The sequence below is a fragment of the Malaclemys terrapin genome, chromosome 13 (genome assembly GCF_027887155.1).
Source record: "Malaclemys terrapin pileata isolate rMalTer1 chromosome 13, rMalTer1.hap1, whole genome shotgun sequence".
Classification (NCBI taxonomy): Eukaryota; Metazoa; Chordata; order Testudines; family Emydidae; genus Malaclemys; species Malaclemys terrapin.
The window spans coordinates 28,299,791-28,325,244 of record NC_071517.1 but is presented as its reverse complement, the minus strand read 5'-3'; the positions used below and the strand labels follow the sequence as shown (position 1 = coordinate 28,325,244).

At 54.7% G+C, this 25,454-nt stretch overlaps 1 pseudogene; it reads left to right on the top strand.

Moving 5' to 3' along the window:
* The first annotated feature begins 1,309 nt into the window (after positions 1–1,309).
* Positions 1,310–25,043, top strand: LOC128848367 (fibrinogen-like protein 1-like protein; annotated as a pseudogene).
* Positions 25,044–25,454: the final 411 nt, after the last annotated feature.

Here is a 25,454-nt window from a genome sequence, read left to right as displayed (position 1 = left end):
CTGTTCTGCCCGCACCAGCCCCGCCCCCCTGCCCTGCCTGCAGCCAGCTCTGCACCCCCTGCCCAATGCCAGCCGCTGCCGCACCCCTTGCCCTGTCTCCAGGCAACCCCTGCCGCACCCCCCTGCGGCCCTGCCCAAAGCCAGCCAGCCCCACACACCACTGTCTCCAGCCAGCCCCGCACCCCTTGCTCTGCCTGCAGCCAGACCCTATCTCCAGTGAGCCCCTGCCCTGCCTCCAGCCAGCCACATGTCCACTGGTGCCCTGCAGTTCCCAGGGCAGTAACCCTGCACACCTGCTTCAATGAGGGGGGCAGGGAGCAGCTGGGACCCACACATGTGCACACCACTAGGGTGACCAGACAGCAAGTGTGAAAAATCGGGACAGGGGATGGGGGATAATAGGATCCTATAAGAAAAAGACCGAAAAAACGGGACTGTCCCTATAAAATCAGGACATCTGGTCACCCTAGCACACCCCTACGGAGTGGCAGGGCCCACACACGTGAAACAGAGCTCATTAATAACCGATCAACAGCATATATGAAGCAATGTACATAATATATAATTTTATTATTTATATAGTTATGGAAAGTAAATAATCATGGAAGAAATGAAAGGCTTTTTTTTACATTTTTTTTTTTGTTAGTCATCCCTGCCGGGGCCCCGCCAAAAATGTTCGAATTGGGCCCCGCCCTTCCTAAAGCCGGCCCTGCTGGAGAGAACAGGAGGATTCAGTCAGCAGGGGCTGTCGATCTGTCCCATTCACCAGGGCTGCCATCCTGCGGCTTCAGCATTAGTGGCTGGGGTGACTTGGGGAAAGGTCTCAACCTCCCCACATCCCACTTCACTGCTGCCAGAATCCCTCCTGCCCCGCCCCCGCTACAGTCCCCTCCCTACCCAACCCCGGTGGGGCTGTAGGAGAGGGGTCTGAGAACTTGAGCTGTGGATTGGAGGTGGAACAGCTGTCAGGGGCACTGAGGGGGAGGTAGCAGGAGCGTCCCGTACAAGGAGGGGGGTTGCCACTGGAGGTCACTAGGAAGGACAACAAAACTCCATCCTGGGGGTCACGAGGGGGAATCCATCCCTCAGAGGTGGGCAGGGGCTGGGTGGAAATGCTGCTGGTTCCAGGGGCCGTTAATCCCCCCTGATTCCTCTGAGGCGTCTGAGTCTCAGACAGGTTCTCATTCCCTTGCAGCAGGAGGACGTCACGGCCAATGTGATGCGCCAGCTCCGTATCATGCGGCACTTGCGCCAGGTGCCCGAGGCGCTGCAGGGCCTGTGCCTCTGAGGCCACCAGCAACTCCCGCTCCCTGCTGCAGGTACTGCTCTGGCTCTCTGTAAATGGGGAGCTAGTGGAAGGGGAAATGGAGCCCCCTGGCACTCACAGAAAGCTGATTACAGAATGAGCCCGAACTGAGAGGCACCATATCCGCCCCCGTAAAGAGCCAGACTTCAGTGGTGATACACCCCAGCTGGGGTAGCAACAGGATTGAGAACGAGGTAGGAAGTTCAGAGCAGCAAGGAAAGCCTGGAGGGAAAAGTGCAGCAAAGAGAAAGGTGCAGACCTAGCTGTTGGGTCCAGGGCCCTGAGCTGCTATCAATGTCAGGGTGGGACTGGGTTCTCCTACCGGCCCCAGAGGAGGCGGCGTACACGCACCTGGAGAGGGTTCCCAAGCCCAGGAAGGGGGCTACAGGCTGAGCAAGTGCCCCAGCGATGGCAGAAGGACTTCTGTCTGTGGAAAGACCTCTTTGGACTTTTAGTGTGAGGCAAGCTGGGCCCCAGAAGGGTGGACTAAAGGTGGTGACCTGGCCAGAGTTACCAGGCAGAGAAACTGCCGTGGTGCTGGAGCGACCATGGATGGGGGACGCTAGCCCAGCGAGAGGGCTGTGATGCCATGCCTGGCCGCAGGGGGGCACCTAACGATGAGTAGATTCATTTATGATTGGCATAGTTGGCAGCATTGAGTTCCCCCCGTGATCCGTGAGGGAAGTCTTGGTTGCTGAAGGAATCATAGAATATCAGGGTTGGAAGGGACCTCCGGAGGTCATCTAGTCCAACCACCTGCTCAAAACAGGACCAATCCCCAGACAGTTTTTTGCCCTGATCCCTAAATGGCCCCCTCAAGGATTAAGCTCACAACCCCGGGTTTAGCAGGCCAATGCTCAAACCACTGAGCTATCCCTCCCCCAAGCAGGTGTATCAAGGGACCAAGCTGGTCGCTGGATTTCCCACTTCAGTTCCAGGGACTGGCTAAGCAGCCAAAGCAGATCTAGGGGTTTCTCCAGCAGCTCCTAGAAAACCAACAGACGCAGAAGGAAGTGCAGGTGCAGCTACAGACGCAGCAGCAGCAATACCTGTGAGAGATCCTGCAAAGGGAAATCAACCCAGGGTCTGCTATGCCCATGGACAAAAAGAGCAGAGAAGGAGAGCATGCCTGGGCTGTGCTGAGAAGGTTAGCCCAGGGAGAAGGGCATGAGAAAGTGTACAAGCGTGGCCTAATGCCAAGATGGGAGCAAGAGTTCTTTGTTTTGGGGGCAGAGAAGCAGGCCATATCAAAAGACACGGCCTGCTTAGGAAATTGCTGAGTGGCTGAACGAGGGGCCAGGGCCCTAAGAAGTTAGAAAGAAAGGAGAAGGTGTCCTCTGACACAAACCCCCATGAGGCAGGTAAGGTGGAGGTGGCTGGGGTGGCCATGGACCTTGCAGACCCTCCACCAACACACCCTGTCGGGTGCTGCAGGGAGATGAAGGATGAAATGATTGGCCCAGAGATGAAGCAGACTGGAGGAGGAACAAACACAAGGGTGGAGCAGTCCATGGGGGGTTCTCAGACCCTGACCGAAAAGGTTTTGGCATATGCAGCGGCAGTAGCAAAAAGGCAACAGAAGACGCTAAAGGCTTCAGAAGAGGCTTTGCAAGCAGCTGTTCATGAGACTGAGTGGCTGCAGGAAGAGCGTCGGGATACTGCAGAAGAGAAGGTTTGCCCCGAGCGAGCTGGCAGTGGAGCTGCAGACACTGCGCACAGGCTGTACAAGCGCGCAGCCAGTGACAGCGATGAGATGAGGAGGGATGAAGCTTGGAGAAGAATAGAACTTGCCCCCGCGTGGGCCAGGTTCTAAGGAGGAGGGTATATAACGGGGGGCTTGGCCTGTGGGCTATAAAGCCTGGAGCTAGGCCAAATGGATTACAGAGTGAGCTCCAGCTGAGGGGAATCCAGGGGAAAACCGCAACAAAGGTACAGGAGCAGGCCTAGCTGTTCGGTACAGGGCCTTGGGGCAGAACCTAGAATCCAGGGTAGGACTGGTTCTCCCACGGTCTCTAAGGAAGGGGATGTACAGGGCCATAGAAAGGGCTACCAAGGTCAGCAAGGGCAGGCCGAGCCAAAGTCAGGCTGAGGAAAAGCCCCCAAGGGACAGAGGATCTTGTTTCAGTTCAAGACATTTTTTGACTTTTCGTTTGGGATGAGCGTGACCCAGGAAGGAGTGGACTAAAAGATGGTTGCCTGGCCGAAGGGCTGAGTTCCCAGCCAAAAACCTGCTGGCAAGCGTGCTAGCCCAAGAAATCTGTGACCCCAGGCCTTGAAGGAAGGGGCACCTATCGGTGAGTGAACTCTGTTACAAGCCTGCTTCCATTGTGGAAACAGCCTGGTATTGGAGAGTGGTGGGGATGGCCTGTGGGCGAGGATGGCTGGAGGGGTCATACAGGAGGGGCAGCAGCGTCCAGTGAGGAGATCAGGGAACGGGTTGTCTGCAGTCCTGCCACTGAGCGGTAACGTGATCCTGGCCAGGTCACTCTCCCACCCGGTGCCTCACTTTCTCTATCTTTGAAATGGGGATCATCCCGACCCACATTAAGAAAGGGTTTGATCCTCTGCTCTTGCTTCCCAAATCCCTGCCCTCCTTGCCCCACACAGGCCTCTGCCCTGTTGCTCAAACTCCCATGCACATGTTAGTGCCTGTGTCACCCCCGCAACTGCAAGGTCTCATGTACAGTCTCCTGCCAGCAAACTGAAGCTGCCACTAGATCCAGAATAGGAATCGCAGTTCCTGTGCGCTGCCCTGAATGGAGTCTAGACCCTGGGCATGGGGAAGGCCAACGCTCACATCCAGGTAGATCATCAACCTACTCCTCTGTCCCAGGAGCAGGAAGGCGTCTGGTTCGTGCTCCCTTCGGTAGCTGGAGCTGCTGAGTTGGGAGTGTGGTGGGCAGAGATGGGAACAGGCCATAGGATGAATCAAGTGTCAGGGGAAGACTCCCTGTGTGTGGGAGATGATGTTGCCCCTCTGTGGGGAATCCCTTCCTTGCAGATGCTGGGCTTTGGGTGCTGGACTCTGCCAGGAAGCCCAGCTCCCATCCCTAGCAGCTTGGCTGTTCCCTACACTGCTGTGCACCAGGCCCTCTGCAGAGAGCTGCTCTGGGCAAGGACTACAGAGCCTGCTGTCATCCTGGCAGGTGTCACAACAGGTTCCATAATCCTGACCCCTGGTCTCCCTCCGCTGGCAGGCTCTGAGCAAGGCCTGCCCAGAGAACATGGATGACGAGCTCTCGATCCTGCTGACAGCAACCCCCAGCACAGACAAACTCCAGCACATCTTGGAGGTGAGCAGAATGGGGAGGGGCCGCAGGGGTTTTACCTTAGCCCTGGGGACTCCTAGAAAGAAGAGACTGGAAAATCCACTTTTCTATTCGATCCTTCCAAGTATGCATTCGTGATATAAACTCACTGGGTGACCTTGGGGTAACTCACTTCCCCCTTGCGGCATCAGTCTTCTCCACTATCAAATCTACACTGGGGAAGAAGGACAGAAGCCCCGACAATCACCTTCACCTCTGGGTGTCTGGTCCTGGGAACTGAAACCAACTGGACTATCTGCCCCATCTCCTAAACTGCCCTGTCTTTCCCTCCTAGGGCCTTGTCCTTAGTGCTCAGCCTGGCCCCTTCCCAGCTTGTCCCTGACCTTTGAAGGACTCTCCAAGCCCCTCCCATGCCTGCTTCCCTTGGGGTCTCTCTCCTGGCTGAGCACAGCCTGCCCTTCTATCTCTCAGCAGGCCTGGGTTCTAGTCACAGGCTGCGTCTTGTCACGTGACCCCCACACTTATTCCCTTCACCCTAGGGAGCTGCATCACCTGGGCCAGGTGCAGTTGAGCTCCAACCCCTTTCCTGGCCATCTCACCCTGGGACAGGTTGAAACTGGTAAGCTGTGGGTAACAGTAACTCTTTGCTCGCAAAGGTGCTGAAGACACAATGGAAGAGGAAATCCTTTGGCCTGGATTGAAATTATTCCGACTGAAAGTGAATGAGAGAAAATAGGTCCAGAGTTCTCTTCCTAGCAGCAGAAAATGTAGCGATTGATAGAGGTTCAGGTCAGAAAGGACCATTATGTGCATCTAGTCGCCCCTCCTGTATAACTCAGGGCATAGAATGTGACCAGGTGGTTCCTTCAGCCAACTATAGCATGGGACTGAGCCAGAGCACGTCTTTTGGAACGACATCCACATGCAGGAGAGCCAGCTGGCTACCAGAAAATCTCTCTTCTGCAGTGACGTGGGGTTAAGGGACACGGGGGAAAAGACATGGAGGCTGTGACTAAACTTAGAGCAGGGTGGGGAACCGAGACACAGTTGGGACCTATGTACACTACAGGTCTGTTGTGCATTTGTAATCTGCTGACCCCCACATGTTGTTCAGAGCCTATGGACAACACAGCTCCTAAAGGTACATTTGTTCTGTGCTTATCCCCTATGTACCAGCAGGGCTGGACAGCATTTCTCACTGTGATGTGGGGAGCAGGTCCTGGGTACTAAGGGTCTGAAGAAGCTCTCAAGGACTAATTTTTTAAAATAATTGTTATCAATGACTTGGGAGAAAACATACAATCACTGCGGATAAGATTGGGGGGTGACAAAATACAGGCAGAGTGGTAATTCCTGATGGGGAGAGGGCAGTGATACAGAGTGATCTGGCTCATTAGGCCAGCTGGACCCATTCAAAGAAAACAAGTTTGAGCAGAGTCCAGTGCAAGGTCCTATACGTAGCCACAAGGAACGCCGGCCACACCTCCAGAATGGGGACGTGTATCCAGAAAAGCAGTGACACTGAAAAGGATTTAGGGGCCAGAGTGGAGAAGCCACTCAACATGAGCTCCCGGTGTGATGCTGTGGTGAACAGGGCTAAAGCCATCATTAGACGAAGGAGCAGAGCCGTGAGTAGGATAGGGAGGTGACACAGCAGCAGTGAGACTGCTATTGGAATACTGCCTCCAGTGTTGGTGTCCTCCTTTGAAAAAGATGGTCCTAGAAATTGGAGCTGGGGCAGCAAAGAGCCACCAAATGTTCTGAGGGCTGGAGAAAAATGCCTTCTAGTGAGCTGTTGAAAGAGCTCAACCTGTTTAGCTTATCAAAAAAAGATTGAAAGGTGACTTCACTGAAGTGTTGAAATGCCTTAATGGAGAGAAAATATTGGGTATTAAAGGGCTCTTTAATCGAGCAGAGAAAGGCAGATCAAGACCCAATGGCTGGAAGGTGAAAAGAGACAAATTCCTATGACAAATAAGGCACAAATATTCAACAGCGAGGATGATTGACCACAGGAAGAAGCTACCATGGAAAGTGGTGGATTCTCCATCTCTTGATGTCATTAATAAAGACTAGATGCCTTTGCGGAATGTGTTTGCCTCAAAAGTAGCTATTGTGGTAGACAGGAGGCCTGTGATATGCAGGGGGTCAGATTAGATGCTCTAACGGTCTCTGCTGCCCATAAAGTTTACTCATTTCTGAGAAACCGAGTGTAGCATTGGGAGCAGCCTCTGCTTATTAAACAATCAGTTTGTCAGCACCTGCAGGACAATTTGGTTCTTAGGACTAGTGAGCATGGACTTGTCAAGAACAAATCATTCCAGACCAATCCTAGCTCCTTCTTTGGCAGGGTTAAGGGCCTAGTGGAGGTGGGTAAACAGTAGATGTGATCTATCTTGGTGTTAATAAGGCTTTTGACACAGTCCCATAGGACATTCTCACAAGCAAACAGATGCTGCTTAGCACTGTCAGAACAGCTTTTGCTGGGGGATTCTCCCAGCACTTTCCAATAGTGGGAAAGTATGAAATCCCCATTTGACTGCTGGGGACAGAGCCTAGAGGGGGCAGCAACTTACCCCAAGTCCCACAGGTCAATAGGAAACCAGCAATGGAACCCAGGAGTCCTGACTCCCAGTTCCCTGCTCCAATCACTCCAGCGGAGCACACTCCCTCTCAAAGCAGGGGGACCGGACATGAGGGCCTGGTTGTAATTGCCAGCTGTGGGAGGGAGTGTGCAGCAGTGGTTAGCGAAGGGGCCTGGAAATAAGGACTGCTGGGTCTATTGGAGAGTGTCACTAGGAGCAGTGCATAAGATGTGGTGTCCTATCATGTTTACTCAGATCAGATTAGGACATAATAGAATGGCTGAAATAGTTTATTTTATTTGTATTGTATTATTTTGCAATTGTTAAGAGCAGCAACTACTTAGCTCAGACTGAAGCATCTTATCTAATTTTTGAGATCTAAGTGTCTCCTCTTTGAGTGCGATGAGACAATTTAACACATTGTGACAAAGAATTTTCATTGCCACTTGTTATGATTTCAAGAAACAAACTGGTTTAGTTTGAATAGGATTTTCGGTCAGAAACGGTTTCAATGAAATTTCCCCACCATCTCGATTCCTGGGCTCCATCTCTGCCTTTCGGGGGAGGTTGCTGTCTGTTAGAACAGGAGTCTGATTTGGATAGGGATAGAGACCTCTTCAATGTTTTTAATGAAGTAAATACTAATGGGAATTGTGTGATCATGGGAGACTTTAACTTCCTAGATATAGACTGGAGGACAAGTGCTATTAATATAATAGGGCTCAGATTTTCCTAGATGTGATAGCTGATGGATTCCTTCACCAAGTAGTTGCTGAACCAACAAGAGGGGATGCCATTTTAGATTTGGTTTTGGTGAGTAGTGAGGATCTCTTAGAAGAAATGGTTGTAGGGGACAGCCTTGGTTTGAGCGATCATGAGCTAATTCAGTTTAAACTAAATGGAAGGGTAAACAAAAATAGATCTGTGAATAGGGTTTTTTTTTTTCAAAAGGGCTAACTTTAAAAAATTAAGGAAATTAGTTAGGGAAGTGGATTGGACTGAAGGACTTGTGGAACAGATGGATCAGACTGAACAGGTTCCAAACCTCTCGGAGGCTCTTACCTTCTAAACAGGGACGTCTGTTTTCTAGTGAAATCAGGAAAAAAAAGGAGAAAACTCAAAAGAGGTTCCTCCTTGCACTCATGTACGTGAACCTAAATACTCTCTCAGTCCTCAAAGAGAGACCTCGAGAAAGAGACTTGCTGAAGGAAAGCTACAGGGGACTCAGAGGTTTCTCTGGCCCTGTGCCCCTGTCCTGCCTGACTGATGTCAGCATCCCTCTGTGAGGTCACCACCTCCCCTGCACCTTTGGCCAATAGGTGAGGTCCTGCAAAAGGCCTTTGTGATGTCACTGTCACACCCACCCCTCCCCTGCAGTGCTAATGTCCTGCCGCAGGCCAGACCCTTTGGAGGTTTGAGCTACTCCCTGTGGATCACCCCGCTCAATGAGTGTTCATTCTAGGAAGCAAGCTGGCTAGACAGGAAAACAGCAGAGGCTGCTCCCAATGCTACACTCGGTTTCTCAGAAATGAGTAGACTTTATGGGCAGAAGAGACAGTTAGAGCATCTAATCTGACCCCCTGCATATCACAGGCCTTTCTGCACCATATGGGGCAGGCAGAGCTCTGCCTGGGTGCAGGGGGAATGGGATGGGGGTAGATCAAGGAAAGGGGGGAGGGGAATGGGTGAGAGGGAAAGAGCTCCTGTCCCAGATGAAGGAATTTGGAGGCAGAGGAAAGGACCCTGCTCCACAGAGAGGGGAGAGGGTTTCTGTGAGTGCCAGGGGACTCCATTTCCCCTTCCACTAGCTCCCCATTTACAGAGAGCCAGAGCAGTACCTGCAGCAGGGAGCGGGAGCTGCTGGTGGCCTCAGAGGCACAGGCCCTGCAGCGCCTCGGGCACCTGGCGCAAGTGCCGCATGATACGGAGCTAGCGCATCACATTGGCCGTGACGTCCTCCTGCTACAAGGGAACGAGAACCTGTCTGAGACTCAGACGCCTCCGAGGAATCAGGGGGGATTAACAGCCCCTGGAACCAGCAGCATTTCCACCCAGCCCCTGCCCACCTCTGAGGGACGGATTCCCCCTCGTGACCCCCAGGATGGAGTCTTGTTGTCCTTCCTAGTGACCTCCAGTGGCAACCCCCCTCCTTGTACGGGTAGCTCCTGCCACCTCCCCCTCAGTGCCCCTGACAGCTGTTCCACTTCCAATCCACAGCTCAAGTTCTCAGACCCCTCTCCTCCAGCCCCACCCAGGTTGGGTAGGGAGGGGACTGTAGCGGGGGCGGGGCAGGAGGGATTCTGGCAGCAGTGAAGTGGGATGTGGGGAGGTTGAGACCTTTCCCCAAGTCACCCCCATCCCATTTCCCTTTCCCTAGCCACTAATGCGGAAGCCGCAGGATGGCAGCCCTGGTGAATGGGACGGATCGGCAGCCCCTGCTGACTAGGGTTACCATACGTCCGGTTTTTCCCGGACATGTCCTGCTTTTCGTCAATCAAACCCCCATCCGGGCACTTCCCCTCCCGCGGCTGCTCTGCTCCGCTCCTCCCCTCTCAGACTTTAAGAGCCGAGCTGCCCAAATCAGCCCTTCGGGCAGCCCCCGCTCCTCCGGGCCCCGAGCCACGGGCCAGGCACTTCTCCTCCCCGGCTCCAGCTGAGCTGCTCCGCTCCTCCCCTCTCAGACTTTAAGGTTCCAGCTGCGCTGGGGAAGCGCCGGCCGGGGGCGCAGGGTCTGGGGGCTGCCCGGCAAACCGTGAAGCCGGTAGCACTGGGGCAGCCCTTTCCCCATGGCTGGGAGTGGGAGGGAGGAGGGGGCGGAGTTAGGGTGGGGAAGGAGCGGAGTTGGGGCAGGGCTAAGGGTGGGGAAATGGGCGGGGCCACGGCCCGTGGAGGGTCCTCTTTTTTTTATTTATTAGACATGGTAACCCTACCGCTGACTGAATCCTCCTGTTCTCTCCAGAACGGGTCCAGCCTTGCCAGCAGCAGGACAACCATCCCCTGCCCATGTGCCTCAGCCCTGCCTGGTCAGACGCCATCACCCGTCAGTCCTTGGCCTCCCAGGCTGCCAGTGATGGGAGCAACTCTGGGTGGTGGCTCGGGTGACACAGACACCAGACCACTAGGAATTGGGTGCGGCCCTGTGGGACAGGAGAGTCTCGCAGAGGGCACTTGGGGGACTCTCCTGCCCTTCCCAAGAGCGATAGCACCCTGTCCTAAGAACATAAGTCTGGGATGAGGCAAAGCTTGTTGTTAATTAGCCTGGCTAAAGAGCTGGGTGGAGCTGCTCCGTGGACAAGCTGGCTCGCTCCTGCTCATGGAGGTGAATTCATCTCCCTTCCCAGGAGCACCTGCTCTCCCTTTCATTCCCCACCAGGCTCCTTGTGCCAGGCCAGCGAATGGCCACAGGATGGGAATGAGGCATGGGCCCCGCCCCAATCTCCTGAGTCTAATGCAGCTGCTCACCTTGTCCCCCATCAGCTGCTGGGTTTCCCCCAGGAGGGAGTAGGTGACAGGGAGAGAGACACACACACATTTGTCCTTTTGGTTGCAGGGCTTCTGTCCTTCCAATCCCATTGGTGGCTGCACAGTGGGCAGAGTCCTCGCTGCGTGCCCGGCCCAACAGAATTGCAGGGCGTGGTGTGGAACACAGAAAGAGATAGAGAGACTCATCCTCCAGCCGGGGTCAGTCTGAGAGAAATTGGCTGGGGTCCCAGTCTCACTCTTCTAGCGGGTGCCATTTCCCAGCTGGGTTCCTTACCCCTCTGGTGCAGCAGCAGCTGGTAGAGCCGGTAAACCCCCTCCCTGGCCTGCTGGCTGATGTCCTTGGCTGGGTCACTGACGGACAGAGCTAGCTGTGCCATGTGGTGACCCATCCTGGGGAATTCCGCTGAGTTCTAATGGACAGGAGAGGGAGAGGGGACTCCATCAGCATTTTCCTGTCAGCTCCCAGTCCCCCCCGGGCCAGGACTCTCCTTCCCTTCAGCCCCTCTGCAGGAGATGCTAGAGGATAGGAGCTAGAGCCAGACCCTTAATTTCCTCTGCCCCCAAGGAAGCCTGGAGCACAGGGCTGTGGGCAGGGCCCTCCATGAGGACTTGCTTTCCGCTGCTCCAGGATGACAGGGAGGCATGAACCTGGAGCACAGCCCCCTTAAAAGCCCAGAGTCACCACTTAACTAGAACAAGAAGAACTTGACTCAAGCCAGGCTCACTCTCTGCTCTGCCTCTGCCTCCCCAAGAGGAACACTCCTAACCCACAGCCCCTGCAGCAGCAGATCCTACAGTCCGTCGGAGCCAGCCCACCTACCCCTGGAGTCAGGAAGCTGGGGTCAGAGGTCACTTACGTCAAACTCAGGGAGGGTGATGGTGGATCTGAGCAGGGCCATGCTGCTCTTAACGGCCCTGGCTCTCTCTCGTGGCCCCCTGGACACGATCCAGTAGTTAATGTGCTGTGGGGAAAGGAGGCATTGCACTGACTGCCCTGACCAAGGATGCCCACTGGGGGCCCAGCTAGGAGGACGGACTGGAAAATGGATCTAAGAGTGAAGGTAAAATTGCCCCCATCCCTCTCATCGGGCTCACCTCCAAGATGTACTGGAGCCTGTATGTGTCTGGGGACTCTGCCAGCAGGTTCCCCAGCATGGCGTCCAGGAGGTCTGGCAAGACCCTAGGCAGATCCTGAAAGCAAGGGAGAGCCATGGGTCAGAGTTAGGGAAACTGGGGCTACATCTGCCACAGGATGGGAAGTGGGGTCTCTGGGAAGCACTGGTGAGACCCCAAACACATATCCTGGCGTCTCTCATTCACATCCCACTGCAGGCAATTAGCAAGGATTCATGGCAGGATGACAGCTGGCTCATCTATCCATGACTTTAGCATGATCTACCTACACTTGGGCGGTGTCCTTCTCCATGCCCAGGGTGAAGACGGCGTGCAGAGCAGCTCGGAGGAGGTGGGTCTCCAGCTCTGGCTCCAGGGCAGGCGTCATGGTGCTGGCAAGAGAGAGGAGCCGGTATTAGACTGTGCAGTGCGGGGATGGGACTGGCACCAACACGCAGGTGAAACTGCAGTGAAATAGGCACAGGCTGGCAAGAAGGGAAACTGAGGCACCGAGCCAGGGAATGACAGGGCCAAAGTTTCTCAGACAGACAGTGGCAGGGCAGGAATAGCACCTGTTCCCTGGACCCTGCTGCCCCTCTGTATCTGATCCTGGGAGTGAGCCTCTTCCCAAAGCCAACTCCTTCAGGAGCCCATAGCAAAGAGACCCCCCCAGACTGTCCTGGACTCCCTGAGAGGTGCCTCCCCCGAACTGGAGCACCAAGGACCAAAGTGGCAGCATCTAGTGTCAGTGGGGTTCATGTGGCTCAGACCAGACCCCTGGGCTGGGGACCCACCCCCATAGCACTGATCGAGGGCCTGGGCCCAGGGTGTTCACAGCCCCGCCCTCACCTCTCCCTGAGCCCAGCCTGACTCCTCACCTGGAACAAAGCTGCGGCGTCCATCGGCCTCGCTGCTGCCCGAGTCCCAGGCACTGCTGCTGTCCCATGGGGAGCGGGCCGAGCTGCTGGTGGTGGGACAGGGATCCTCCACCTCCTGCCCTGGGGAGGCTGGAAGGTCCTCACTGACGGGGCAGGGTGATGCCTCCTGCTGGGAATCAGGGCTGGGCTCCTGGGGCCGCTGCTGCCCACACAACATGCCCCAGAGTCACCCTGCCCGGCTCCCCTCCTGCGCTGGGTCCTGCCTGCCCAGCCGCATCCTGGCCCAGCTCCATTTCGACCTGGCCTCTCCCACCTCGGCGCCTGCGCTGGGAGCGGGTTTTCTCCGCCAGAAGGCTGGGCACTTCCACCTCCTGGCCTGGCCGGGAGCTCCTTCCCCGCCAGTGGGGACGGAGGAGCCGCTCTGCTCCTGGGGAAGATGGCAGCTGCTTCCCTCAGGCTCTGGGGCCACCTGCAGAGCCTTCTTCCTGAACATCCTCAGGAGCCTGGCCATCCTGGAACCGAGCGGGGAGCGGGCGTGAGTCTGGGGTCAAGGCAGCCTCTCACTAACCAGCCTGTTTGGTCCCTCCCCATCCCTGCCCCAGCCAGAGCAGCTCCTCCTCCCCCACAGGGGTGCACGTAATGCAATCTACACGCACTGGCAGGAGTTCATTGCATGATCTGCTTCCTGCTGTTTGGTTCTGGGCTGTTGGAGTATGGGCTTGCAACCATCTGTGCACACATATTATACTAATTGCATCTAGACCACATCTCCCTAGTTTGTTTGTGAGAATGTCCTTATTAACACCAAGATGGATCACATCTACTGTTTACCCACCTCCACTAGGCCCGTAACCCTGCCAAAGAAGGAGCTAGGATTGGTTTGGAATGATTTGTTCTTGATAAGTCCATGCTCACTAGTCCTAAGAACCAAATTGTCCTGTAGGTGCTGACAAACTGATTGTTTAATAAGGAGTTCCAGTATCTTTCCAGGTATGTTAATGGATGGGAAGATGTTCTTTTTCAGGGATCTCTGACGAGAACTGGGGCACAGCACTTAGTTTGTTGAGGCCATAAAATGGAGACAGGCACCTCTTTTCTTCTCCCAGCACCCCAGATACCTAAAAGGGTGGGACTCACATCCCTCAATGGGCTTTAAAAAAGACAATGGTTACAATGTGGCTTCGACCATTTCTGGTTTCTGCAGACTAGATGTTTTAGCAAACTTTAGAATTCCTTGGTGCTCAACACCGTGAAACTCCCCTTTCTCCTTCACAAAGGGCTTTAACGCCCCTTATCTCACCCAGGCTCTCGACTGCCCAAAGTTGGAGAATTGTCCCTGTTCCCACTGCAGAGCACCCCCCACCTCACACACACAGAGTCCTCCTGGTGGTGGGAGGGGAACAGAGGAAAGGACAGAAGATGTAAGAGATGAAGAGAAAGGAGGGAGGGATGGAGGAAAAGGTAAAACAAAAAGGACAAACCCTAATGTCCCCAGTGATTCTAAGGGACAAAATCCCAGGTGAGGAATAAAATTCGACCACCTTAAGCTAGTGTTTTCCATGCCTAGAATTCAGCTGGCACCAGATGCATCAGACTGAACAGGTTCCAAACCTCTCGGAGGCTCTTACCTTCTAAACTGGGACGTCTGTTTTCTAGTAAAATCAGGAAAAAGAAAAGAGAAAACTCAAAAGAGGTTCCTCCTGGTGGTCACATACATGAACCCAAATACTCTCTCAGACCTCAAAGAGAGATCTCGAGAAGGAGACTTGCTGAAGCAAAGCCACAGGGGTTTCTGAGGTTTCCCTGGCCCTGCGCCCCTGTCCTGCCTGGCTGATGTCAGCATCTCTCTGTGAGGTCACCACCTTCCCTGCACCTTTGGCCAATAGACTGAGGTCCTGCAAAAGGCCTTTGTGATGTCACTGCCACACCCACCCCTCCCCTGCAGTGCTAATGTCCTGCCACAGGGCAGACACTTTGGAGGTTTGAGCTACACAAAGAGGAGACACTTAGATCTCAAAAATTAGATGAGATGTTCCAGTCTGAGCTAAGTAGTTGCTGCTCTTAACAATTGCAACATAATAAAAAATAAAATAGACTATTTCATCCATTCTATTATGTCATAATCTGATCTGAGTAAACACGATAGGACACCTCATCTTATGCACTGCTCCTAGTGACACTCTCCAATAGATCCCCATCCTCCACCAGCCGGGAGGTAGGTAGGGGCGGATTGTTATCCCTACTTGAAAGAGGGAGAAACTAAGGCTGAGAAAGGAGAATTGATTTGTCTTAGGTCACACAGCCAGTCCGTGGCAGAGTTGGGAATAGGACCCAAGAGCCCTGATTTTCAAACTAACCATCGGATCTTGAATTTCAGACATTGAATGACCTGACTAAAGTGCTCTCAAGTGAGTTCCAGACCAGCAAGAGTTCATAGTAATTATTCAGCAAGTATTTTAGGAGAACTGGAATGGTAGAGAAAATAATGAACTGCAGAGAAGCAGCAAAATTTGTCGAACATATGACTGGTTATGACTATTTACTTGGTCTTAAAAGAAAACAACAGGGACCTGAGTCTCCTCCCTGTCAATAACCCCCTGCTCAGCCAATCAGGGTAGAGACCGAGGGGCGGGAGGATGAGGGTTCTCACCAGAGAGCCCAAAGGATGGCCCAGGTCACCGCTGGGGATCACTGTCTGAGCACTATTTCAGCCCCACATTTTTCGGTGGACCTCCCACAATGGGAGTTGTAGCGCACCCCCCACGACACACACACACCCCTCCTGGTGGTGGGAGGGGAACAGGGAAAGGACAAAAGAAGTAAGAGATGAAGAGAAAGGAGGGAGGGATGGAGGAAAAGGTAAAAGAAAAAGGACAAACCTTAATGTCCCCAGAGATTCTAAGGGACAAAATCCCAGGTGAGGAATAAAATTTGGCCACCTTAAGCTAGTGTTTTCCATGCCTAGAATTCAGCTGGCACCAGATGCAGCAGACTGAACAGGTTGCAAACCTCTCGGAGGCTCTTACCTTCTAAACAGGGACGTCAGTTTTCTAGTGAAATCAGGAAAAAGAAAGGAGAAAACTCAAAAGAGGTTCCTCCTGGTGGTCACATACATGAACCCAAATACTCTCTCAGACCTCAAAGAGAGATCTCGAGAAGGAGACTTGCTGAAGAAAAGCCACAGGGGTTTCTGAGGTTTCCCTGGCCCTGCGCCCCTGTCCTGCCTGGCTGATATCAGCATCTCTCTGTGAGGTCACCACCTTCCCTGCACCTTTGGCCAATAGGCTGAGGTCCTGAAAAAGGCCTTTGTGATGTCACTTGCACACCCACCCCTCCCCTGCAGTGCTAATGTCCTGCCACAGGGCAGACACTTTGGAGGTTTGAACTACTCCCTGTGGATCACCCCACTCAATGAGTGTTCATTCTAGGAAGCAAGCCGGCTAGACAGTAAAACACCAGAGGCTGCTCCCAATGCTACACTCGGTTTCTCAGAAATGAGTAGACTTTATGGCCAGAAGAGACAGTTAGAGCATCTAATCTGACCCCCTGCATATCACAGGCCTCCTGTCTACCACAATAGCTACTTTTGGGGCAAACACATTGCGGAAAGGCATCTAGTCTTTATTAATGACATCAAGAGATGGAGAACCCACCACTTTCCTTGGTAGCTTCTTCCTGTGTTCAATCATCCTCGCTGTTGAATATTTGTGCCTTATTTGTCATAGGAATTTGTCTCTTTTCACCTTCCAGCCATTGGGTCTTGTTCTGCCTTTCTCTGCTAGACTAGAGAGCCCTTTAATACCCAGTATTTTCTCTCCATTAAGGCACTTCAACACTTCAATGAAGTCCCCTTCAATCTTCTTTTGATAAGCTAAACAGGTTGACCTCTTTCAATAGCTCACTAGAAGGCATTTTTCTCCAGCCCTCAGAACATTTGGTGGCTCTTTGCTGCCCAGCTCCAATTTCTAGGACTATCTTTTTCAAAGGAGGACACCAACACTGGAGGCAGTATTCCAATAGCAGTCTCACTGCTGCTGTGTCACCTCCCTATCCTACTCACGGCTCTGCTCCTTCGTCTAATGATGGCTTTAGCCCTGTTCACCACAGCATCGCACTGGGAGCTCATGTTGAGTGGCTTCTCCACTCTGGCCCCTAAATCCTTTTCAGAGTCACTGCTTTCCTGGATACACGTCCCCATTCTGGAGGTGTGGCCGGCGTGCTTTGTTGCCACGTATAGGACCTTGCATTGGGCTCTGCTCAAATTTGTTTTCTTTGAATGGGTCCAACTGGCCGAATGAGCCAGATCGCTCTGTATCACTGCCCTCTCCCCATCAGGAATTACCACTCTGCCTGTATTTTGTCACCCCCCAATCTTATTCGCAGTGATTGTATGTTTTCTCTCAATTCATTGATAACAATTATTTTTAAAATTAGTCCTTGAGAGCTTCTTCAGACCCTTAGTACCCAGGACCTGCTCCCCACATCACAGTGAGAAATGCTGTCCAGCCCTGCTGGTACATAGGGGATAAGCACAGAACAAACATACCTTTAGGAGCTGGGTTGTCCATAGGCTCTGTGGGGGTCAGCAGATTACAAACGCACGACAGACCTGTAGTGTAGACAGGTCCCAAGTGTGTCTCGGTTTCCCACCCTGTAAAATGGGGAGAACAAACAAAACCTTGATTAGCTCCATTTGATAGCTGGGGAAACCGAAGCACCCAGCGGTGCAGAGACTCGCTCATGGTCCCAAAGCCAGGAATAGAAAACAGCAGATCTGATAGCCAGGCCTGGGACCTAACCCTGGTTTTCCTGGCCTTGCAGCTCTCAGTTTAGTCACAGCCTCCATGTCTTTTCCCCTGTGTCCCTTAACCCCACGTCACTGCAGAAGAGAGATTTTCTCGTAGCCAGCTGGCTCTCCTGCATGTGGATGTCGTTCCAAAAGACGTGCTCTGGCTCAGTCCCATGCTATGGTTGGCTGAAGGAACCACTTGGTGACATTCTAGGCCCTGAGTTATACAGGGGGGGCGACTAGATGCACATAATGGTCCTTTCTGACCTGAACCTCTATCAATCGCTACATTTTCTGCTGCTAGGAAGAGAACTCTGGACCTATTTTCTCTCATTCCCTTTCAGTCGGAATAATTTCAATCCAGGCCAAAGGATTTCCTCTTCCATTGTGTCTTCAGCACCTTTGCGAGCAACCAGTTACTGTTACCACAGGTTACCCGTTTCAACCTGTCCCAGGGTGAGATGGCCAGAAAAGGGGTTGGAGCTCAACTGCACCTGGTCCAGGTGATGCAGCTCCCTAGGGTGAAGGGAATAAGTGTGGGGGTCACGTGACAAGACGCAGCCTGTGACTAGAACCCAGGCCTGCTGAGAGATAGAAGGGCAGGCTGTGCTCAGCCAGGAGAGAGACCCCAAGGGAAGCAGGCATGGGAGGGGCTTGGAGAGTCCTTCAAAGGTCAGGGACAAGCTGGGAAGGGGCCAGGCTGAGCACTAAGGACAAGGCCCTAGGAGGGAAAGACAGGGCAGTTTAGGAGATGGGGCAGATAGTCCAGTTGGTTTCGGCTCCCAGGACCAGACACCCAGAGGTGAAGGTGATTGTCGGGGCTTCTGTCCTTCTTCCCCAGTGTAGATTTGATAGTGGAGAAGACTGATGCCGTAAGGGGGAAGTGAGTTACCCCAAGGTCACCCAGTGAGTTTATATCACGAATGCATACTCGGAAGGATCCAATAGAAACATGGATTTTCCAGTCTCTTCTTTCTAGGAGTCCCCAGGGCTAAGGTAAAACCCCTGCGGCCCCTCCCCATTCTGCTCACCTCCAGGATGTGCTGGAGTTTGTCTGTGCTGGGGGGTGCTGTCAGCAGGATCGAGAGCTCGTCATCCATGTTCTCTGGGCAGGCCTTGCTCAGAGCCTGTCAGCGGAGGGAGACCAGGGGTCAGGAGCCTGCATTAGCACCGGTGTGCCATTGACCAGGAGCCGGCTGAGGTAAGCGCCGCCTGGCCGGAGCTCGCACCCAGAAACCCTGCCCCAGTTCGGAACCCCCTCCCACACCCAAATTCCCTCCCAGACCTCACACCCGGCACCCCAACCCCCTGCCCCAGGTCGGAACCCCCTCCTGTACCCTAATCCCTCCCAGACCCCACACCCCCACCCGCACCCCAATCCCCTACCCCAGCCCTGAGCCCACTCCTGCACCCAAACTCCCCCCAGAGTCCGCACCCCAACCCTCTGCCGCAGCCCGGATCCCCCTCTGGCACCCCAAACCCCTAATCTCCAGCCCAATCCCAGAGCCCGCATCCCCACCGGAGCCCTCACCCCTCCCTGCACTCCAACCCCCAGCCCCAGCCCAGTGAAAGTGAGTGAGGGTGTGAGAGCGAGCGACTGAGGGAGGTGGGCTGGGCTGGAATGAGTCGGGGTGGGGCCTTGGGGAAGGGCATGAAAGGGGTTGGGTCAAGGGCGTTTGGTTTTGTGCAAGTAGAAAGTTGACAATCCTACTTAAGGACCTTTGAAAAGCAGCCTCCTTTGCACCGCTCCTGATACGAGGGGCCAAGGCGCCCCCGGACATGAGAACCACAATAGGCCAGAGCAAAACGCTGCGTTAGAAATCGGAGCTCAGGCTGCCAAGCGTACGATAGCTGACAGACAGGAGATGCGGGAATTAAGGTTGTGCCTTCAGCCAGCAACTGGTGTTCATCCGTTTGCACCACACACACACCTGTAGGCAGGGCCACTATTTCCTTGTCTGTCTGCCTGTTTAGCATCTCTCGGTCCTTACTGTGCCCATCACCGTGGTGTCTGAGTGGCAAACCAAGGGTTTGACGTGTGCATATGAAACTGCCTAACTGGAAGGACGTGGTTTGGTGTGGATCAGTGACTGCTGGGGCGATTGGTGGCAGAAGGCTCTGAGGGCCTGGCTCATTCCGACCTGGCTCATTCCAATAGTACAGGACCACGGTTAATAAGAGCAGCTCAAAAGATCATTTTCGCTGAGCCCAGCCCTGCACAGATTTCCAGCTTAGGTTTGCATTTTCAGCAAAAGTTCTTCTTGATTATTTTCTCCCAACCCCCTTCTGCCTCCATAATAGCCAGCCACCCCGTCAGTCGCATCCTGGGGCGCTCCAGGGAGAGCGTGTGTGCATGTATGTGTACGTCTGTATATATGTGTATGTGTACATGTGGGTATGTATGTGTGTACGTGTATGTGCACATGAGTGTGTGCACATGTGAGTGTGCGTGTGTATGTGTGTACATGTACCCCAGTCAGATGTATACATCTGGATTTCCTTTGAAAGAATTTTCAAATTGAGCTGATCAAGTGCAATGGCAAAGCACCCAATTCCTCTGCCCCCCAACTGCCTTCGCTGCTTTAACGTACAACCTGCTCCGCTGACACCTCTGACTCCTGAAAGCCCTAACGCTCCCGGGGAGCAGGCCGTGCCCTGCCCTACCCTGGCTGCCCCGGGTGTTACCTCGGAGGGAATCGTTCCAGATTCCAATGGGTGGCAGGTCCAGGGAAGAGCCTTATCTGGGGGAGGCTGTACCAGACCCGTCCGACCCAGGCAGGCTCCCAGGTACTCTCTGCTCGGGGCTGATAAGGCTCCTTAGCAGTTTCTCTCCAAACAAATTCCAGTTCAAGACCCCTGAAAGCTCCACAGCAGGGCAGCATCCCCAGAGCGCAGCAGGGCGGGGTTAGGGGGAGCAGTCGGTAGCAGCACCTGCCCCTCGTACGCAGGAGTGAGAAGTGACAGCCTCTCTGCACAGAGCAGCAGCGTTCAGCCTGGGCCAGACGTGCTGCGGTGATGGGTAAGAGTGGGCTCGGAGAGCCAGAGGGTCTGTGGGGCAGCGCTGGGCCATTCTGCTCCGCACTAGGGCCGGGTGGGCGTGTTCAGCTGGGATTGGAACCCACCAGCACTTGTGGGTGTGAATGTGGGGCTGGAACGCAATGTGGGGCGCTCCCACCTTGCCCGGGGGCAACTGGGGGGAAGGGCAGAGAGACACCTGGGCTGAGACCCCACCTCCAGGGAGACAGTCACCCCTGCCCAGCTGGGTCAAATTGCCCAGCTGTGTGACAGCCCCCCCATCCCCGAGGGCTTCCCCCCCCCCGGTATGTCACAGCAGGGTAATGTGCGTACTGAACGGCAGGGGTTGCCAGAGACTGGCTGGGAGAGGCCTTTGGGGATGGAGTAAGCAGCACTAAGGTACATGCCAACCTCCCTACAGAGGCGGGGCCGTGCCCCGCAGGTGGGGGGCAGGGAATTGGGACACTGCGCGGTGGGTCATTGTCTGGCCCAGGCCCTTCTTAGCTGGAGGCCGAGGCATTTCCTTCAGGTCACCTTCCGCTGCAGCTGGGCCACGGGCCCCCATAGCCACTAGCCCAGCCAGGGATCCCAAGTGAGGATTGTCACGGCTGGCTCCTCCCTGCCGCCAGCAGCTCTTCACTGCCAGGGAATTCCTGAAATCCTGTGTGCCCCTCCCCCACCCACCTCCTGGGGCTGTGAGTGCCCCCCCCGGACAGCCCCTCCCCCGAGCTCTGAGTGCCCCTGGCCAGTCCCTCCCCTCAGCCCCCCCCCACTTCCTGGGGCTCTGAGTGTCCTCAGCCTGTCCCCCCCCCCACGCCCCGGGGCTGAGTGACCTTGGCCAACCCCCGTCCCTTCAGGAGGAACTCCCAGTACCCACCCAGCCCCCACACCTCAGGGTTCCCCTCCCTGCGGCTCTGTGGCCATACCCCCCACCCCCCTGTCCGTGGGGCTCTCATTACCCACCCTTCAGGCCTTCCCAGGGCTCTCAGTGCCCCCCCAGCCCCAATCTCCATTTTCCCTTTCTCTCACCCACTCTCCCGCCCTTCCCTGCCCGGTTATTTCCATGGCACAGGAGTGTCTCTGTGGGGCGGGAACATTTCTCCAGGGCGAGTCCCAAACTCCTCAGCATCCGCCCCCCTCCTGGGAGTCTCTGTCCCAACGGGGCCGGTTCCTGGCGTCTCCTCTCTGCCCCGCGCATGCCTGGCCGGTGGCCGGCTGCCCAGCCAGACTGATGGGCGAGGGCGGCAGTGCCAGGCTGTGCTGGGCGAGGCGGGAGGGTCCAGCAGTCCCAGCTCTCGGTTGTGCTGTTCCCGGGCAGAGGGAACTGGGAGTCGCGGCTCCTGAAGGGCGGGTTTGTGTTCCCAGCTTCTCACCGGCTCTTCCCTTTTGCAGCTGCCCGGTGCCCTCGTCTCCTGCTCCTCGCCGGCCTGCTGGCCCTGTCAGCCCCAGTTCTCACCCTGGAAATACACAACCTGAACATCTTAAAGGGACCCACCCATGCAATCCGGAACATCCACCCAAAGCACCTGAAGGCAGTTGTGTCATGTGTCTGCTTCTATAGACCTCCCCTCTGGCCCTAGGGATCCCTGCCAGCCCTGGGGCCCCAGGACGTCACTCACTGGCTGCCTGGGGATTATGGAGGCCTGAAGCCACTGGGAGAAATTACAATCCAACCGTAGCTCTCTATTCAAACCACGCTGAGCTCTTTGGTGGTTTGAGGGAGGGGAGGGAGGGAGGGAGGTTCGGAGGGGCACAGGGGCTGGCCCATTGCAGTGCAGGGAGCAGCATGGGACAAAGCCAGGAGGTGCTGGTTGCCTTGGGCAGCAGAGGGGGCGCGGAGGAGTGAACTGGTGCAGCGTGGGCCCGAGCCAGGCAGGGGCAGACGGGATGAGATGGGGGTGCTCGGGCAGCAGGGCGACTGGTGCAGAATTAACACAGAGCTCGAGCTAGGCAGGGCAGGGCTGTGCAGAGCTGGAGGGGAGGCATGGGGGCTGGAAGCTGCTGCAGGAGGAGCTGCAGAGCCAGGGAAGGGACTGGAAGGCACAAGTTGGTGTGGGCAGAGCCACGGGAGCGGGCGGTGAGTTTGGTGGCTGCATTTGGGCCAGACTGGAGAGGAGCAGACGGAAGCCAGGTAGAGCGGTGAGGGGGGTTTACAGAAGTGTGGGCAGAAGAACGGTTTGTCCTGGATGAGGGTTTCAGGGACACGGAGAAGGGGAGGCGAATGCACTGCTAACACTCTCTGGTGCTTGGGAGACAGTCTCTGAAAACCCCTCATGTCACGCGGATCTCCCAATTCCTGTCCCTACAGATCAGGGGAAAGGGAACCTGCGGCACAGCCGAGCCAGTGACCCGCAGTTACCAGAGGCCCACGGTAAGAGTATCCCACGCTTCACCTATCCACGCCTTGCAGAAATGAGATGCAAGAACAACAAGAAGCAACAGAGAGTCCTGTGCACCTTTAAGACTAACAGAAGTATTGGAGCATGAGCTTTGGTGGGTGAATGCCCACTTCATCAGACGCAAGATTCACCCACGAAAGTTTATGCTCCAATATTTCTGTTAGTCTTAAAAGTGCCACAGGACCCTCTGTTGCTTTTTACAGATTGAGACTAACACGGCTACCCCTCTGATATGAAGAACAACAAGAGTTATTCACACAGCTTCTCCCTGCAGGGCAGAACAAGGCATTGGGATGCATTGTCTGACCGGGCCATAGGGGAATCCCCAGGGATTATACAGGCCCCTGGGAGCAGGAACTCTGGTGACAGAGGGTGGGAGGGTGTGGGGGAAAGGGCTTGATACACACAGGCTGTAACGTGTCCTGCAGAGGAGAAGCTTTGGGTCATGATCTTTCTGCAGGAAAAGTGGCACCACTGATAGACTGTGTGGGATCCAGGACCCAGGGCTGTGACCCACTGGGCCGTGTCCCTCACTACTGCAGGTGTGGGGAGTTTGCAGCCAAAATTTGGGATGAGTGGCAAGATCCTTTGACTCCACAGACTCCTCCTTTCCCTGGCAGCTGGTGTCGGTGGCCTCAGCACACACGCCCTGTTGGAGAGCCCTTGGCACAGGAGTTTGCTGAGAGCTGAGGGGGTGCAGAACCCGCTGCTGTAAGATACAGTCACCCCACAGGACACACGGTGCTGTTAGCTCGCAGTGTCCCACGCATCATGTCTGCCGTGTTAAACACCTCCCCGAAAACCCCTGCAGAGTATGAACAGGGGCCTGTTTGTCTTCTGGGAAACCTACGTGTGCACGTGCAAAGTAGCTAGTTAGAGAATAAACTGCCCAGGAGTGGGTGACAGGACTGTGTCAGCAGATTCGGGCTCAGTGTCTGCATCCCTTGTTGAAGCCTCTTTGACAATGGGCTGGCAAAGCATGCGGGGTGTCAGTGCAGACACTGCTGTCTGTGGCACACCGGAGGGGCCCTTTCTCACTGACCCAGGGTGGGAAGAGCTGAGCAGGGTTCTGTTCCACGGGGTTTAGTGAAAGCGATCTCTCTCTTGTGCACAGTCTGGCCCAAGGACTGCAGCGAGATAACCTGGAACAGGGTCAGTGGCGTCTTCGTCATCCAACCCACAGGATTCCACCAGATTGTCGTTTACTGGGACTTGAACAGCACCAGCGAGGGCTGGACGGTCCTCCAGCGGAACCGGCACGACACACAGATCACCTGGGCTGAGTCCTGGAGCACCTACAAGTACGGCTTTGGCAACGTGCAGGATGACTACTGGCTGGGGACGGAGTACATCTATCGGATCGCCAAGCAGAAGGTCTACCAGGTCAGGTTTGTCATCCACGATTCATCCAGCACCATGAAATACGCAGATTACAACCTCTTTGGTCTGGAAGACGAGTCCAAAGGCTACAGGCTGAGGCTGGGCTCTTACACTGGGACTGCAGGGGACGCCATGACTTCAAACAATCCTACCACCGTGCATGACAACATGAAGTTCTCCACTAAAGACCTGGATTAGGACACTTACGGTGGGAACTGTGCGTCTAGCTATGAGGGGGGCTGGTGGTACTCGGCTTGTCATTCTGTTCCACTGAACGTCAAAGGGAGCATCACTTGGGGTAGTTTCTGTAGTGGGAACTGCCAAGCTTCCGCCATCCTCATCAAACCAGCGTCCTACTGTTAGTCACCCCTTCCCCACCCTCCTGTCTGCAGTGAGGCCAACCCCTGCTCCACGAAGGGAGGGAAAAGGGTCAGCGTGTGTCATGGCCAAACCTCACACCCAACTCGGAGGGGGAAGTATCATGTTTATCCAAAATGGGGCAACTTTCTCTTTTCTTTTCTTCCGTGCACTTTCCGAGCTAATCTCTGCTGGGCACTTGTGCTTTGCGTTGACTTGACATAGTGATTTTCGTAATCAGAAGAATCATTTGCAAAACTTGCAGTATGCAGATGTAGAAGCTCCGGGGAGAGTAAATGCCTCGGATCCGTAGTGACTTTTCAGTGTCTTTTGCTCTCAGACTCATGGGCAGTTCCAGAGGTCACAGGGGTGGGGAAATCCAGAAACACAGAAGGGTTTTTATAAACACCCGCTCTACTGCTCATTAGCAGGGATTAAAGCTTCACATTAAAAAGGCATTTTAAATGTGGTGGCCCCGGTTGGTAACTTTCTTTTGCGTGCCACTTACTCTCTGCTGTGCTCTCGTGGGCACCGTACTGCGTAGATCCATTCCCAGTATTCTCAGCCGTCCTGCCTTGGGGGAGTTGGGCTGGTAGACCTGGCTGGGTTCCTTGCCCCACAGTCTTAGGGGTCTGTGGTTGCTGTGAGGGAATTTTCGGCAATGGCCTAGCAGGATTTGAAAGCCAGGCCTGCACGTCTGACGATATCTGGGTAGCTGCAGCATTGGCCTGAGGGGCCCTTTAATCAGTACCTTGAATTACTGTCCACGTGTGCAAGTAGGTCCTAGTCCAAAGCCAGTTGATAACAGACAATCTTCCATTGACTTCAGTGGGCGTTGGATCAGGCCCTAGTGTAGGGTTGTTGGGATGGGCCCGTTGCT